Source organism: Parasteatoda tepidariorum, chromosome 5 (assembly GCF_982258835.1).
Source record: "Parasteatoda tepidariorum strain Cologne lab strain chromosome 5, Ptep-v5.0, whole genome shotgun sequence".
Classification (NCBI taxonomy): domain Eukaryota; kingdom Metazoa; phylum Arthropoda; class Arachnida; order Araneae; family Theridiidae; genus Parasteatoda; species Parasteatoda tepidariorum.
In genome coordinates this window covers 77,676,169-77,690,619 of record NC_141759.1, presented here as the reverse complement: position 1 = coordinate 77,690,619, position 14,451 = coordinate 77,676,169, and the positions used below count along the sequence as shown (strand labels likewise).

The 14,451-nt window shown below is 30.8% G+C and overlaps 1 protein-coding gene across 1 annotated transcript in view; it reads left to right on the top strand.

Annotated features, from left to right (window-relative positions):
* The first annotated feature begins 638 nt into the window (after nt 1-638).
* Nucleotides 639-14,451, top strand: part of LOC107454538 (uncharacterized) — a 125,393-nt gene continuing 111,580 nt past the window's right edge. The window contains exon 1 of the mRNA XM_071185484.2: nt 639-1,822. The gene's annotated coding sequence lies outside the window, so the exon portion shown is untranslated. The remainder of the gene's footprint in view (nt 1,823-14,451) is intronic.

Here is a 14,451-nt window from a genome sequence, read left to right as displayed (position 1 = left end):
TTTTCCATTAATATTCAAAAATCTATCAATAATTCATTTTGAGAATTAAAGATATTTGAATCATGAATAACTAATTTCTAAATAACTGCAAATATGAAAACTTATTGTTTGGAAGTGAGCCATATCCTGTATTTCATAACCATAAATTATTAAAATACTAAATTTGATATTTTTCACTTATTTTGATTAAAGCAAAATAATAAAAAACGTATGAAGAATATGTTTAATAAAATTTCTGCACCAAAAGGTAAACAAAATAAGTGAAACAATAATGATGAACATTTATAATTAAATAAAATGGCACATAGCTCCTTTGATATAATAAAATCACATTAATGCAATTATTAGAGCATTATAATTCATAACTTAACACAATTTTAAAAAAGTGATTTAAATTTTTTTCCTTTTTGTTAGACTCAGTTCACACCAATAACGCAGTTAGATAATAGAATTGGTGGCAAATAATATTTTTTTTTGGAATATTCCTAATTATCCATGGGAAGCTATTTTTAGCAACAATAAAAACTAGATGGCGCTCATGTTACGCAATCAAACAAGCGCCGGTTCGAAGGCACTCTCACTGAAACCGAAAACAAATTCACTATCATTTTTATCCTGTCATCTGCTTTACCGGCAACAAAAAAGTAAACTTTTCCTCATCACCGGTAGCACATCAAGCACGCGTGAGTGCCGCTTTCCCTTTCAAATTCAAAATCGTCTGCACGTTCTCTTTTTTTTTTAGAATGAAGTCTTTTCTTGTTAATAAATACAAGTTCAGAAGGTCAGGACTTAGGGCATATCTAATTTCCCCCGCATCATTCTACGTTAGCAGTTCTAAATAATCACCAGGAAGAAGATTGATTCTAAAAATAAGAAAAAAATGTATGGATAGAACAAAATTTACGCTATCTCTAGGATGTGTTTGTTTATAACGCCATGCATGAAACAGATACCTGTTTTTTATTCCATGGATTACCTACATAAATGTTCGCAGTGGACAAAATACTTGGTGTAATTCTTTTCGATTGCTTACATAAATGTTCAAATTGGATAAATTGTATGTTGTAATTCTTATCGATTGCGGATTCATTCCATGGATTACTTACATAAACTTAGAAAGTGAACAAATTAAATGGTGTACTTCTTTTTTCGAAACTGGAATTGTTCTCCAATCTATATAAATTATGAACTGGAATATACGTGTTCAGAGTTTTATTTAATTAATGAAATTACTTTTTTGTCTTTAAGGCGGTGGCATTAAATAATCGTTTGAGTTAAAGAACTTTAAGGACATCGTTTTAAAGGTCAGAAAAAATTCCTTTTCCTTTGTTTAATATCAGAAGAAGAACATGCTTATTCCCTTAGGGGCTGATGAAAAAGAGAACAAGGTTTAGATGTTCGGAAATCCCAATCAAAGGATATTAATCTGACGTGCTTCAGTTTGAAAAGTAAACGGTCCAGATTTTTGTTTTTGCTACAAACAACTCTAATAGCAAAATAATTTGCACACAAAGTTCAAAACCGCACCCTTATTTAATTTAAAAGAATTATGTTATATTTTATTCTTTTCTTTGTTGTGTCGTTTACAAACTGGTGGAAAACAGAAGAAATAAAATTGCACGGAAGGTCTCTAACCGACAATGAAGGCTATCTAATTTGATATTAATCTTGTTTATTTTTAAACAACTGCTCGACTTTGTTCATTAAACTTTTTAGTGCAACATAATTCTGTGAACAAGTATTCAGCAAAAGAAAAGATAATTGAGAAGTTAGAATTCTCATTTCCAAGTTCTACAAGCTTGAATCTGATACCTTTTATAAGGTAAGTACCTTACATTAGATCCATAATATGAAGGATTATTAAAATTTTTTTAGAATCAATATATAATATTCTATTTGTTCTGATTGGTTTGTAATTATTTGACTGATTGTTAAATTTAATAACTTGAATGATTGGTTTTTAATTATTTGACTGATTGTTTGATTTTAATAACTTGAATCTGATAATTTTTTTCTAAGTATTTTACATTATATCTTTAGTATGAAAGTTTGTAATTAGTACATCATATTCTTTTTCTTCTCATTTTTTTCCTCATTTAATTATTTTCTGCACTTTTTAAATTCATAAAATTTATATTTTGAGACGATCGTAAATGTATTTTATGTGTTCAATTGAATTATATTATCAAGACCTATATTTTAAATCAAAGTTACGTCAATAGTTTTATTAAATTATGTCGAGATAGATAGTTTAAAGATCAGTTAAACTGAATGATTTGATTGAATCATTATTTCAAGATAGATATTTTCAATGTCAGTAAACTGAATAATTCTTCTGAATTATATCAAAAAGATAATTTAAAGAATAGTTGACTGAATAATTCTACTGAATCATTAGGTCAAGATCTATATTTTAAATATGTATGTGAATAATTTCGCAATATTATGCCAAGATAGATAAACTAAAGATCAGTTAAACTGAATGATTCTATTGAATTATTATTTCAATATTAAATATCAGAAAGTCAAATAATTTTCTGAATTATGTCAGAAAGGTTATTTTAAAGATTAGTCAACTGAATAACTTTACTGAATCATTATGTCAAGATATCTATATTTTAATTAGATTTACATTATAAGTATTCGTTATGTAAATAATTCCACAATATTATTTACACGTTATGTAAATAATTCCACAAGATAGATATGTTAAAGATAAATTATTTGAAGCATTTTACTGAATGTTAACATATTGCGTGCTGGGAAGTTTTTTTTTTCAAAAAAAAAAAATGTGTTACAAGTGTTTGATATTAAAATTTATAAAAATTTTTTAGAGAAGATTTTATAAAAAGCTGGGGAAAACTTGTCTCTATAGCTAAAACTTCAATCAAATCAAATTACCACGAGCGATTGTGGTACTGATTACATATATAATGAATCATTTATATTTGGGATAATCACGAACAAATAATTTCTTTGAAAAACAGACCGGAAACGAAGTAATTTTGCTACCACTTTTTAAACTTTTATATGGATTGTAAATAATTTCAAAATCATATTTTTCGCAATCCGCTTCTAATATATTAGGATCTACATATTAAATATCAGTAATATGAATGGTATTACTGTGTATAATGTCAAAATAGATATTCTAAACCAAGGTTCATACATACCTGGAAAAAAATTAAAAAACGATAGAAAAATTAAGATGAAAAATTATTTTATATTTTATTTGTACATACCAGAATATTTTAATATTTCTAAGTACATAAATCTAAATGCGAAGACTCAAAGCACTTAGCCCAATTTTTTATAAATAATGTGAAACAGAGGACTTATGGAGTTGGGGACGGGAATAAAACCGTAAATGGCTTCAGGCACTCAGATAAACAATTACGATGATTTAAATTTTACTTCTAAAGAGAAAGCTAAGGCTAAAAAATTTTCGGAGAGTTTATTAATACCTGTTAATTAATACCTGTTAATTAATTACCTGAAATTAATACCTGTTAAATGTTTTTAGGCGCATACGGATCGCTTGCGAAAGATCAATTAAGTAAATAGTTCTACTGTATAGTATTAAGATAGCGAGGATGCCGCAGACGACAAAAAATATAAAAAGCGGTCATTAATAAATAGCAAAAATCTATTAAAAATGCATTCAGCATTCTATTCAGCAGAGTTCTTTCAGTTTTCTAATGTAAAATGTTTCTTTTTTTTAAAAATATGAATAATTTGCAATGTGAGTCATGGTGGTAGTTACTATTGAATAATTAAATAAATAAAGATGAATTGAGTTTCTACCACTTCTTACAATTTTAGTCGCCTGTGACATCCCTGAAATAAATATTTTAACCCTTTCGCGCCGACTCTTACAAATACGTGACAACATAAAACCGTATCAATCAGGGTAAAAAAATAAAACTGGTAACCAAAGTAGTTCTTTAGCAATTTATTTATGGGCAGGGTTATAATAGTTTCATTTATTTAATTCACCATTACTTTAGTTCAAAATAGAATTATTTAGTTATACTTTGAACTAACATTGATTATATTTATGATAAAACTAACAGTAATTAAAGTAAGAACAAAGTAGGTCTGTCAAATTAGCAACGACAACATTTAAGATACCGTTTTTTATTTATTTACATCCTGATTCTGATTTTGTACGAATGTTTTTATCTATCACCCGTCCCCAAGGGGTTAAAGGTCAGTTAACCGAAAAGTTCTACTAAATTATTATGTCAACCTATGTAACAGGATTCGTGCGATCCTAAAAAATTTCAAATGGCAGTTAAGAGTAAGATGATAAGATATGTTTTCATAAATTTGTTTTCACCACACCGCTTAATATTTTTAAATAAATAACTATTTGAAATGAATCAGAATGAATTTTTAATTTTAACACGTTCACGCCGGGGTGACCCACCGGTGGGTCACGCTAGATTGTCTAATCTTGGCAGCGCACCGGAGTAAAAACTGGTAACAAATAAATTTCCTTTCTTAGTTTTTTTCCGGGAATAATAAAAATCCATAACAGCCAATTGTTTTTAACGGATGCAATTTTTATATTGAATTGCTTCTTCGCCGTGATAAATTTCCTTACAGTGAATTGTTATTGTAGAGAATAAATTAACTCCTCCCGAATATTATCTAATATTGAAATAGTTCTTCTACCAGTATTTTCTCTTTTCCCGGCGTGAACGTGTTAAATGATAATGTGATGGATGAACGGTGAAGTTCTTGGTTGTTGACGTTTACTTGAAGTTCTTTGAGGTGAGGCCTAAGTTCTCGTTTGGGTTTTCCAATGCATGACCGTCCAAATAGGCATTAAATTGTACATATACCCCATTTATTAACGCATTCAATTGGTTGTTTGAGGATCGAGCTACTGATTTAGTTTTTCGGAGAAAAGATGACTTAGAATTAGTGTTTTATGATGATTTTCTTAGTTTTTACTGTTATCAAGTACTGTAAAAACTTGAGTTTAGCGGATGAATTCTGCGAGTAACATTTCTAGGGGTATTTAGCAAGCAAGGAAAATAACTTTAATTTTTTTTTAAATTTTAATTTCTAGCAGCAACACTTGACGTGTGCATCATTCGCTGGAGTGAAAAAAACACTTCGCATAGACCCATAAGGAGTAACAACAAATAAAAAATATTTAAAAACATTAAAACATTCGAAATACGAAAAAATTAGAACAAAGAAACATTAAATAGAATATCAACAAGAGAAATATAAACAGCAAATCTTACTGTAACTGTTCCCTAGCATTCCAGTATCAGTCATAGATGTTGCTAAAAAAAGCCAAATGCCAAATAACATAAAGTGGTAACATCAATATGGGTATGTTTAATGTAATAGAATATTTTTTGCTTTCATTTTCATCTTGAGCATAACTAATCCATATCAGTTGTGAGTACGCTTGCATGATTTTTATTTCAAATTAGTTAGTGGTAAATAAAATGAGGCAAAGAATTATTAGCCACACATTCTAGTACAGAGGTCGCCAAAGTGGTCTATATTGACCCCCCCAGGGGTCTATTTAACAAAGGCGGGGTCACTCTGAGCCAGGGGGTCGAATGGGGTTCTTTCCGAATCGGAAGGGTCGATTGGGTGTCTATGAAAAAACAGTTCTTAATACGCAAATCACACACAATTAAGTATGTAAAATTTGTGATTTTTTTTTATAACTGACTTAATATCAGTTTCTGTATAGAACATAAATTAATAAACGTATATTTATTAGGGTGAAACAAGTAATTACGTACCAGCGCGCAGTGGCACGAACTCTGCACTTCTGGTTTATAAGTCATATGCATATGTGTCATAAAACTGACCAATTTTGAACCCAATATAGTGAATCTTGCAAAAAAACACCAAGCACACCCATCTCATTGATTAAGAAGCAATAAATCTGCAGTTACTTTACTTATTATTTCTACTTATTCATAATTACTTATTATTTAATAAATATTAAGGTATTTAAATTTCAAAATTAATATATTTTTCATAAAACTACTGTTACACAATGTACTATTACTTTAATAAATGTTTAAAATCATAAAATAAATGTTCAAACACAGTATCTAATAGAGTTTTATGACAGAACAGTTTATTAACAGAAAACTACTTTTATGGGGGTCGATGGAGATTTCGAAAAATTATATAGGGGTCGATGAGCAAAAAACTTTGGCAACCCATGTTCTAGTATATCTATAATAAAATATTTGGATATCATTTTTCTTCTTCTTTTCACCCTAATTATAGCAATTCTGAAAAAGCCACTCGTTTGGTTCGTCTACTAAGCTCCCTCATATTCTGGATGATTCGTAAATCGTGAGACAAACTTGGAGAGGAGGTAGGATACATCTTAAGGCTTACGAATTGTTTCGGAGCCAATGACCGGGAATGTTATCGAACGCCGCTAGGGGCGCTTCCTTGGTATGATGTGTTTCTACGTGTGCCTCTGAACAGGTACTTTAATTTATCTAAATTCCGTGTTAATTTTGTGTTTTTTATTAATTATTGTCGACAATTAGATTCAAATAGCTTCAAAAATATCTGTTTCATCGTAAATTAAGGATTTGGCGAGTCGCCAAATCATTAAATTACGTTTAAACGGCTAATCAATTCAAAAGTAATTTTTGACAATAATTATTAAAAAACATTAAAATTAAGATAATTTAGATAAATAAAAATACTTGTTCAAAGTCACACATAGAAGCAGTTCGAAATAAGGCGCCCCTAGCGGAGTACTATGACATTTCCAGTCATTGATTCTTATGCAATTCTTAATACTTAAGATGCGTCCTACCTCCTTTCCAAGTTTACCAGGTATTTTAAAATCACCCTGTATGTAAAACAGTATTTGACATCTTAATTAAGAAAAAAAAACTACGAAGCGGATGTAAAAAATTATCATTTTACAGATCTTTTGAACCCCGAAGAGCATTCAAAACTCTTATACAACGGAATTGTAATAGATTCATTTAAACTGCCCTTGAAATGAAGCACAATGCACGTTTCAAATGACCAGCGAAAGTGCAGACCCGTCTTTCACTTTCTAGGAGTTCGTTCGCAGGGAAAAAAAATTCTCAAGAAATAATAACTGTTCTCAAAAAGCAGTTATTCTCATCACAACAATGACCGCACCATCTTTGAACTTGAAAAAGAATTTCGATTGTTGACTACCCTCGATCGAATAACAACAACAAAAGTGAGTGGGATAGTAGCATGATCTTTTGAGTTGATTGCTTTTGGAAAAATGGCCGATTTCCGTCGGATCGGTCTTGAGATAGTTTTAATAGAATCTGATACTGAGACGGAAATTTTTTTATTGTTTGTTGATTCAGAATGATAGGTTGACGGCACTTCAAAAGGTAGCGAGGTAATTTCGAACTTAAAAGTCGAACATTTAATTCCAATCGAAGTAGATTTAATATCTAATTTTGATGAAAGAAGGTACACCACCATACTTTCCAACTACTACGGAATCTTTGTTTAAAAGGAATATTCAAGTATTTTTCAAAAAGCATTATTAATTAATTTAAACTAATAGAGTATTGCCCTCTACGACACATGAACAATTTAAACAAATATATAAAAGGTAATATAAACTAATAGCCGTGTTATGATGATAAAAGTTTATATAATTTTTTTTTTGCTTTAAAAATCTGTGCATCCGTTTACAAATATTCGAAAAATTATTTGAACTTGACTATATTTGATAAAGATTTTTAAGTTTTTTTTTTGTGAACTGAACACACAAATATTTTCTTTTGAATTTCGTAAATACTTAGAAGACTGTTTTGTAATTTTAGACGTGTTTAGTTCATATGATTTTTCTTACTTTGCAATAAGGCTTAAAACTTACAGGGGTTTGCGGAACCGACAATAAATTACAAAGGAAAACAGGTATTTGTAACTTATATCGATTATTTTGGTTGTTATTTGCAATAACTGCAAGGAATTTCATAAATATTTATAGAGATATGGAAATTTTTATAAAAAACTCAATTCTATTTCTTTGTCTTTTTGCTATAACTTAAAAATATTGAGCAAGATTAAACAAAATTTTTGGCGAAATTTGAAATTAAATACAAAATTATTGTTTTAGAATTTGAAAAAAATTGTTAAAAAATGAGCATGATTTGTGTATTTATGGTAGTTCTTTTATACTGCGCATGCGCGAAAAAAAATTTAAAATTATTTTTTCGTAATTTTATAGTGGCAACTAATGGCAAAAATCTGATTTAAATATCTTAACGTAAAAAGTTTCAAGCAATTTTCTAAGTAGTTTTTGTACTTTTTGTATGAAACGACCATGTCGACGATATGACCTGTCGACGAAACGACCCTGTCGACGAAATGACCCTGTCGACGAAACGACCCTGTCGACGAAATGACCCTGTTGACGAAATGACCCTGTCGACGAAATGACTTGTCGACGAAATGACCCTGTCGGCGAAATGACCCTGTCGATAAAATGACCCTGTCGACGAAATGACCTGTCGACGAAATGACCTGTCGACGAAATGACCTGTCGACGAAATGACCCTGTCGACGATATGGCCTATCGATGAAACGACCCTGTCGACGAAACAGCCTGTCGACGAAATGATCTAGTCGATGAAATGGTCTGTCGATGAAGTGGTGTCGATGAAATGGCTTGTCGATGAAGTGATTGTCGATGAAATGAATGCGACCCGCTAGAACCAGACCTCAACTAGAAAATTGCAAAAACTAATAGAAGAATGCCAAAAATATGCACTGCTATGATTAAGGCTAAAGGAATATATTTCGAAGAATCCAAAATTGGACGAAATTCATAAGTTATACATGCAGTTACAGCATAAAACATAATTTATAGCATACCTTACCGCATAAGTGTACCTATAGTTGTCAAAATAAAGTTAGTTTGTTGTGATTTTCAGTTTAAAAACTTTGTTATTTGTTCATTTTTAAAAATTCAAAAGTGAGTCTAAACTTTTGACTGGTAGTGTATATATATATGTATCTCGCAATTATGACCTGTCGGCAAAATGACACTGTCGATGAAATGACCCTGTCGACGAAATGACACTGTCGATGAAATGACCCTGTCGACGAAACGACCATGTCGACGAAATGACCCTGTCGACGATATGACCTGTCGACGAAACGACCCTGTCGACGAAATGATCCTGTCGACGAAATGACCCTGTCGATGAAATGACCCTGCCGACGAAATGACCCTGTCGATGAAATGACCCTGTCGACGAAATGACCTGTCGACGAAATGACCCTGTCGACGATATGGCCTGTCGATGAAACGACCCTGTCGACAAAACGGCCTGTCGACGAAATGACCTAGTCGATGAAATGGTCTGTCGATGAAGTGGTGTCGATGAAAGGGCTTGTCGATGAAGTGATTGTCGATGAAATGAATGCGACCCGCTGGAACCAGACCTCAACTAGAAAATTGCAAAAACTAATAGAAGAATGCCAAAAATATGCACTGCTATGATTAAGGCTAAAGGAATATATTTCGAAGAATCCAAAATTGGACGAAATTCATAAGTTATACATGCAGTTACAGCATAAAACATAATTTATAGCATACCTTACCGCATAAGTGTACCTATAGTTGTCAAAATAAAGTTAGTTTGTTGTGATTTTCAGTTTAAAAACTTTGTTATTTGTTCATTTTTAAAAATTCAAAAGTGAGTCTAAACTTTTGACTGGTAGTGTATATATATATATATCTCGCAATTATGACCTGTCGGCAAAATGACACTGTCGATGAAATGACCCTGTCGACGAAATGACACTGTCGATGAAATGACCCTGTCGACGAAACGACCATGTCGACGAAATGACCCTGTCGACGATATGACCTGTCGACGAAACGACCCTGTCGACGAAATGATCCTGTCGACGAAATGACCCTGTCGATGAAATGACCCTGCCGACGAAATGACCCTGTCGATGAAATGACCCTGTCGACGAAATGACCTGTCGACGAAATGACCCTGTCGACGATATGGCCTGTCGATGAAACGACCCTGTCGACAAAACGGCCTGTCGACGAAATGACCTAGTCGATGAAATGGTCTGTCGATGAAGTGGTGTCGATGAAAGGGCTTGTCGATGAAGTGATTGTCGATGAAATGAATGCGACCCGCTGGAACCAGACCTCAACTAGAAAATTGCAAAAACTAATAGAAGAATGCCAAAAATATGCACTGCTATGATTAAGGCTAAAGGAATATATTTCGAAGAATCCAAAATTGGACGAAATTCATAAGTTATACATGCAGTTACAGCATAAAACATAATTTATAGCATACCTTACCGCATAAGTGTTCCTATAGTTGTCAAAATAAAGTTAGTTTGTTGTGACTTTCAGTTTAAAAACTTTGTTATTTGTTCATTTTTAAAAATTCAAAAGTGAGTCTAAACTTTTGACTGGTAGTATATATATATATATATATATATATATATATATATATATATATATATATATATATATATATATATATCGCAATTATAATAATGAATAAATATTAATTGTTCACCGTATGAAAATTTTCTTTTTTACGATTATTGCTGGTTTTCGCGTAGAAAGGTAATAATGATTTACCTGGCTTTCGCAGCTTTAATAACTTTTCTTGATTCGATTCCCTTAACTATGTTTGCATTCAGTCAAGCAAGACAAAACAATCTGAAGTTGGAAGAAAAAAAATGCAAAACAGGATGCGTTTTAAAGTCTTTTTGAGGTGTAAATATCTTTAAATACATGTCTTGAAGACTGGGCACAAATACCCCCTCATTTGCCATGGAAGCTTTCTGAAACTATATCATTCAGTTGCATTTATCGATTTAAAAAAAAAAAATCCTTTCTCTATGACTGGCAGAGGGTCAAAAAACCGGAGTTAGACGATGATAGTATTGTTTACGGTCGCTTAGAAATCGAAAGTAGTTTCAGAGGTGTTAATGTATCTTCTTCTTAACTGTTTAAGACAAGTTTAAAAGCAGGTGCACTTTTTTCTCTGACTAAGATCAGTTGACTTAATGATTTTATTCAACTCTGTTAAATTGTGTTTCGAGTCAAAAAAATATTTGGATAAAGTTTAGGTAAAGTGACTGTCTCAGACATTTACTTCAACGTGATTCTTGAAATTTAATTTACCATGGAGAATGAAAATTACTTTTTCATTTTTGATGCTCAATTACTCCTAAAATAAACAATAAGTCTTAGTGGTGATTATCTTAGCGTTGGTGATTATCGTTGGTGATTATCTTAGCGATTAAATTTTTTTGGACGCAATTGATTGCGTGAGACTTATGTTTCAATATGATTCTTGGAAATTCATCTGCCAGTATGAATGAGAGTTGTTTTTCTAATTTTGACGAACAATGATGCCTAAAATGAGCATTATACCTAAGCTCTCTAGCGTATGATAGTCTGAGGAGAATGCATGAAGTTAATATTTTAATACATTTGTTTTCTTGAACTATAGTGTGGGGCTTACAAATATCAAAATATCAAATTTTCAAAATTTAATAACTCAAAAAGATATATAAGTTTTTCAAAAAGGGTTACATATTTTTTTTATCTTCATATTATGGAATGTTCTAATAAAATGTTCGATGGTGCAAAAATTAACCAGTTTTACTATAAATTTACTATAATATGAAAATCAACCATAATTTTTCTGCAATTAATCTTCATTTTACATCGAAAAATTTGAAAAGCCATTTAAATAAACTATTTATTGTTCCAAAACTAAGTCGAAGTTTGAACAATGTGTTCCTTTACAGACACAAGCGTATTTATATTCCACTGCTATTAATTTTAGCTAAATTGAATAATAATATTCGGCAGCCAATTCAAATTAAATTGTAAAAAAAAGAAGAAAGAGGTTTAATAAATATCGGGTTTACGCATTTAAAAAAAAATTATGTCTTAAAAAAACGAAAAATCAAAACTTCTAATATTATCTACACATTATATGATTTTATATTCTACTAGGAGGCTCCACCCCCTGCTCGCTAACGCTCGCCAACCCCCGAGAATTGCTACGCAATCCTATGTGGTTCACGCAGTGAACCATGGCTCGCTGCGCTCGCTCGCCAATGAACACAATGTTCTAGCACAAAGACATAATATATTATCATCAAAGACATAGTATTTTATCATCAAAGACATAGTATTTTATCATCAAAGACATAGTATTGTACTTATGTAGAAGAATTCTACCAATGTTCTTATCGGCTTTTAAAAAAGTATATTAGCTATTTTGATTGTACATGGTGAAAAAATTAAAGCATTAGCTAAATAAGAAACATATTAGCAAAATAAATTATCAAATATTGCTTCACTAATATGCTGCATTTTAAAGCGTGAAAATTCAATGCATAAATAAACGCGAAATATAAAAAAATTCAATGCATTTAACACAAACACTTAAACGTTTTTTAGACGTTTAGGTAGCTCCCAGTAGAAAAATAGCAATTCAACAGCGGCCTTTTAAAGCATTCTCACTTCAATTAATTAATTAATTCCTAATTGAGTTTAAATTAAATATTGTCATGTTTTTAGTGCATGAATCTGAATTGAACAACCTGATAATGCTCACTCTGGTTATTGTTATCTGGTTGCTGACTACGTGCTCTTGCGCGCCGAATCCAATCAATTAAAAATGAAAACTGTTGCCAGCGCGAGAAACGAAATATCATCGGTTTTATTGATACATACATACGTACGTATTAGCGTTTTATATAATATAGATTATTGTATTGAAAATTATTGTATACTTTTAAAAATTATACATTAACATATTAATATTATTTAAATAACTTATTGGACATTTTTGATAAATTTAAATTAAATATACTAATTCGTTAAAAATTAACAATATCTCAAGCGCATGTATCTAGTTGAAATTTGTTCTCTTTGATTTCGTTAACATATCTATTTGGTACATTTGTAACCTTGATTCAGAAAAAAAAGAAATATATATATAGACTGACAAACATTAAAAATTACCAATTTCTAAGGCATATGCATTTAGTTGAAATTAGTTCTCTCTTTTCATTGAAGGTTTTCATGATCCAGTTTCTCGGTAGAAAGGATTCATAATGAATATATTGTTCAAAATTTTTGAAAAAAAGAAAGCAATTTATATAAACTAACATATAGATTTATAAAAAAATAGATTTATAAAAAAATAATACTTAACCCTTTGACTACTAACGGGACAACAAATGTTTAAAAATTACTAATGGACATATGTATCCCACCATTAAGTACGGCCGGGACATATATGTCCCAACGTCTAAATTGATAACCGCTTGCAAGAAAAATCCCAAATACTAAATTTGCCTTATTTGTGACCTATTTTGTCCTTTTGAATAATAAACGGGACAAAAAAAAATCATTTTTTAAAATTCGTAGTCAAAGGGTTAAATTCAAATTTCATAACAGCTGCTTATGCGGGAAATATATTCACAAAAACTATTTAAAAAAAAAACAAAAATTAATTACATTTTGAAATGTTTTTTTTTTTTTTAAAAAATCATGTTTCCTATTTACTCATATTCTCATATTTGTCACGACGGCCTATGGTAGGCTAAGGTCCTTAGACTTCCTTTAGACAACCAATCTTTAGACACTATCTGCCGGTTCTTCACCCTAATCAATTTATTCCATTCATAGATGATCGCATTGACTAAAAAACAGAAAAGTAAAATTTTTTAGTTCATTTTCGAAAATTTCTACTAGAACTAACAAAAAAATTATAGTCTAATTACAAAAAGTGTTGTTTTATAATGTGTGGGTCAAATTAACATCATAAAAGTACCAAGTAGTGCTATCATACTTTTTGAATTCTAATTATTTCACAAAATGCATGGTTGCTTAACATTATTTTTGCGTTTTCGTGTCATATATACTTTGGATTGTTAGGGTTAAATTTTATAGCAAGAAAAATCAATACATATCTATCATTATATATTCGTTTGTATATTGATTCATTATATATTTCCTGATTACGCAAGTCAGCTAAAGATACCTTGTCGAAGACTTCATATTAATTCGAAGAAAAAAGGCTTGTCTCGCCTCTTTTCGGTAATTTTTTCACTTCAGGGAATGTTACCCGTATGTCGTTCTTGAAAAGAGTCTTGAATAAGCAGCACTGATAAACTTTAAGGGCAATCTTAGGGGCAGTAAAAACAAGCTGAAAAGATTGATTTTGATGTGGTTAAACATAGTATTTAATTTGCAATAACGAATACCAACAATAATGAATTCCTTTAAACATTATGGTATCTTTCTGCCATTTGCATAGCATGGATTGCGCTATAAACTGCTTCACGTAATCTGGCATTCATAAATAGACACCGTTTGTTGAATTAGTGTCTAAATCTGTCTAAATTTGCATTTACCATCCAGACATATCGGAT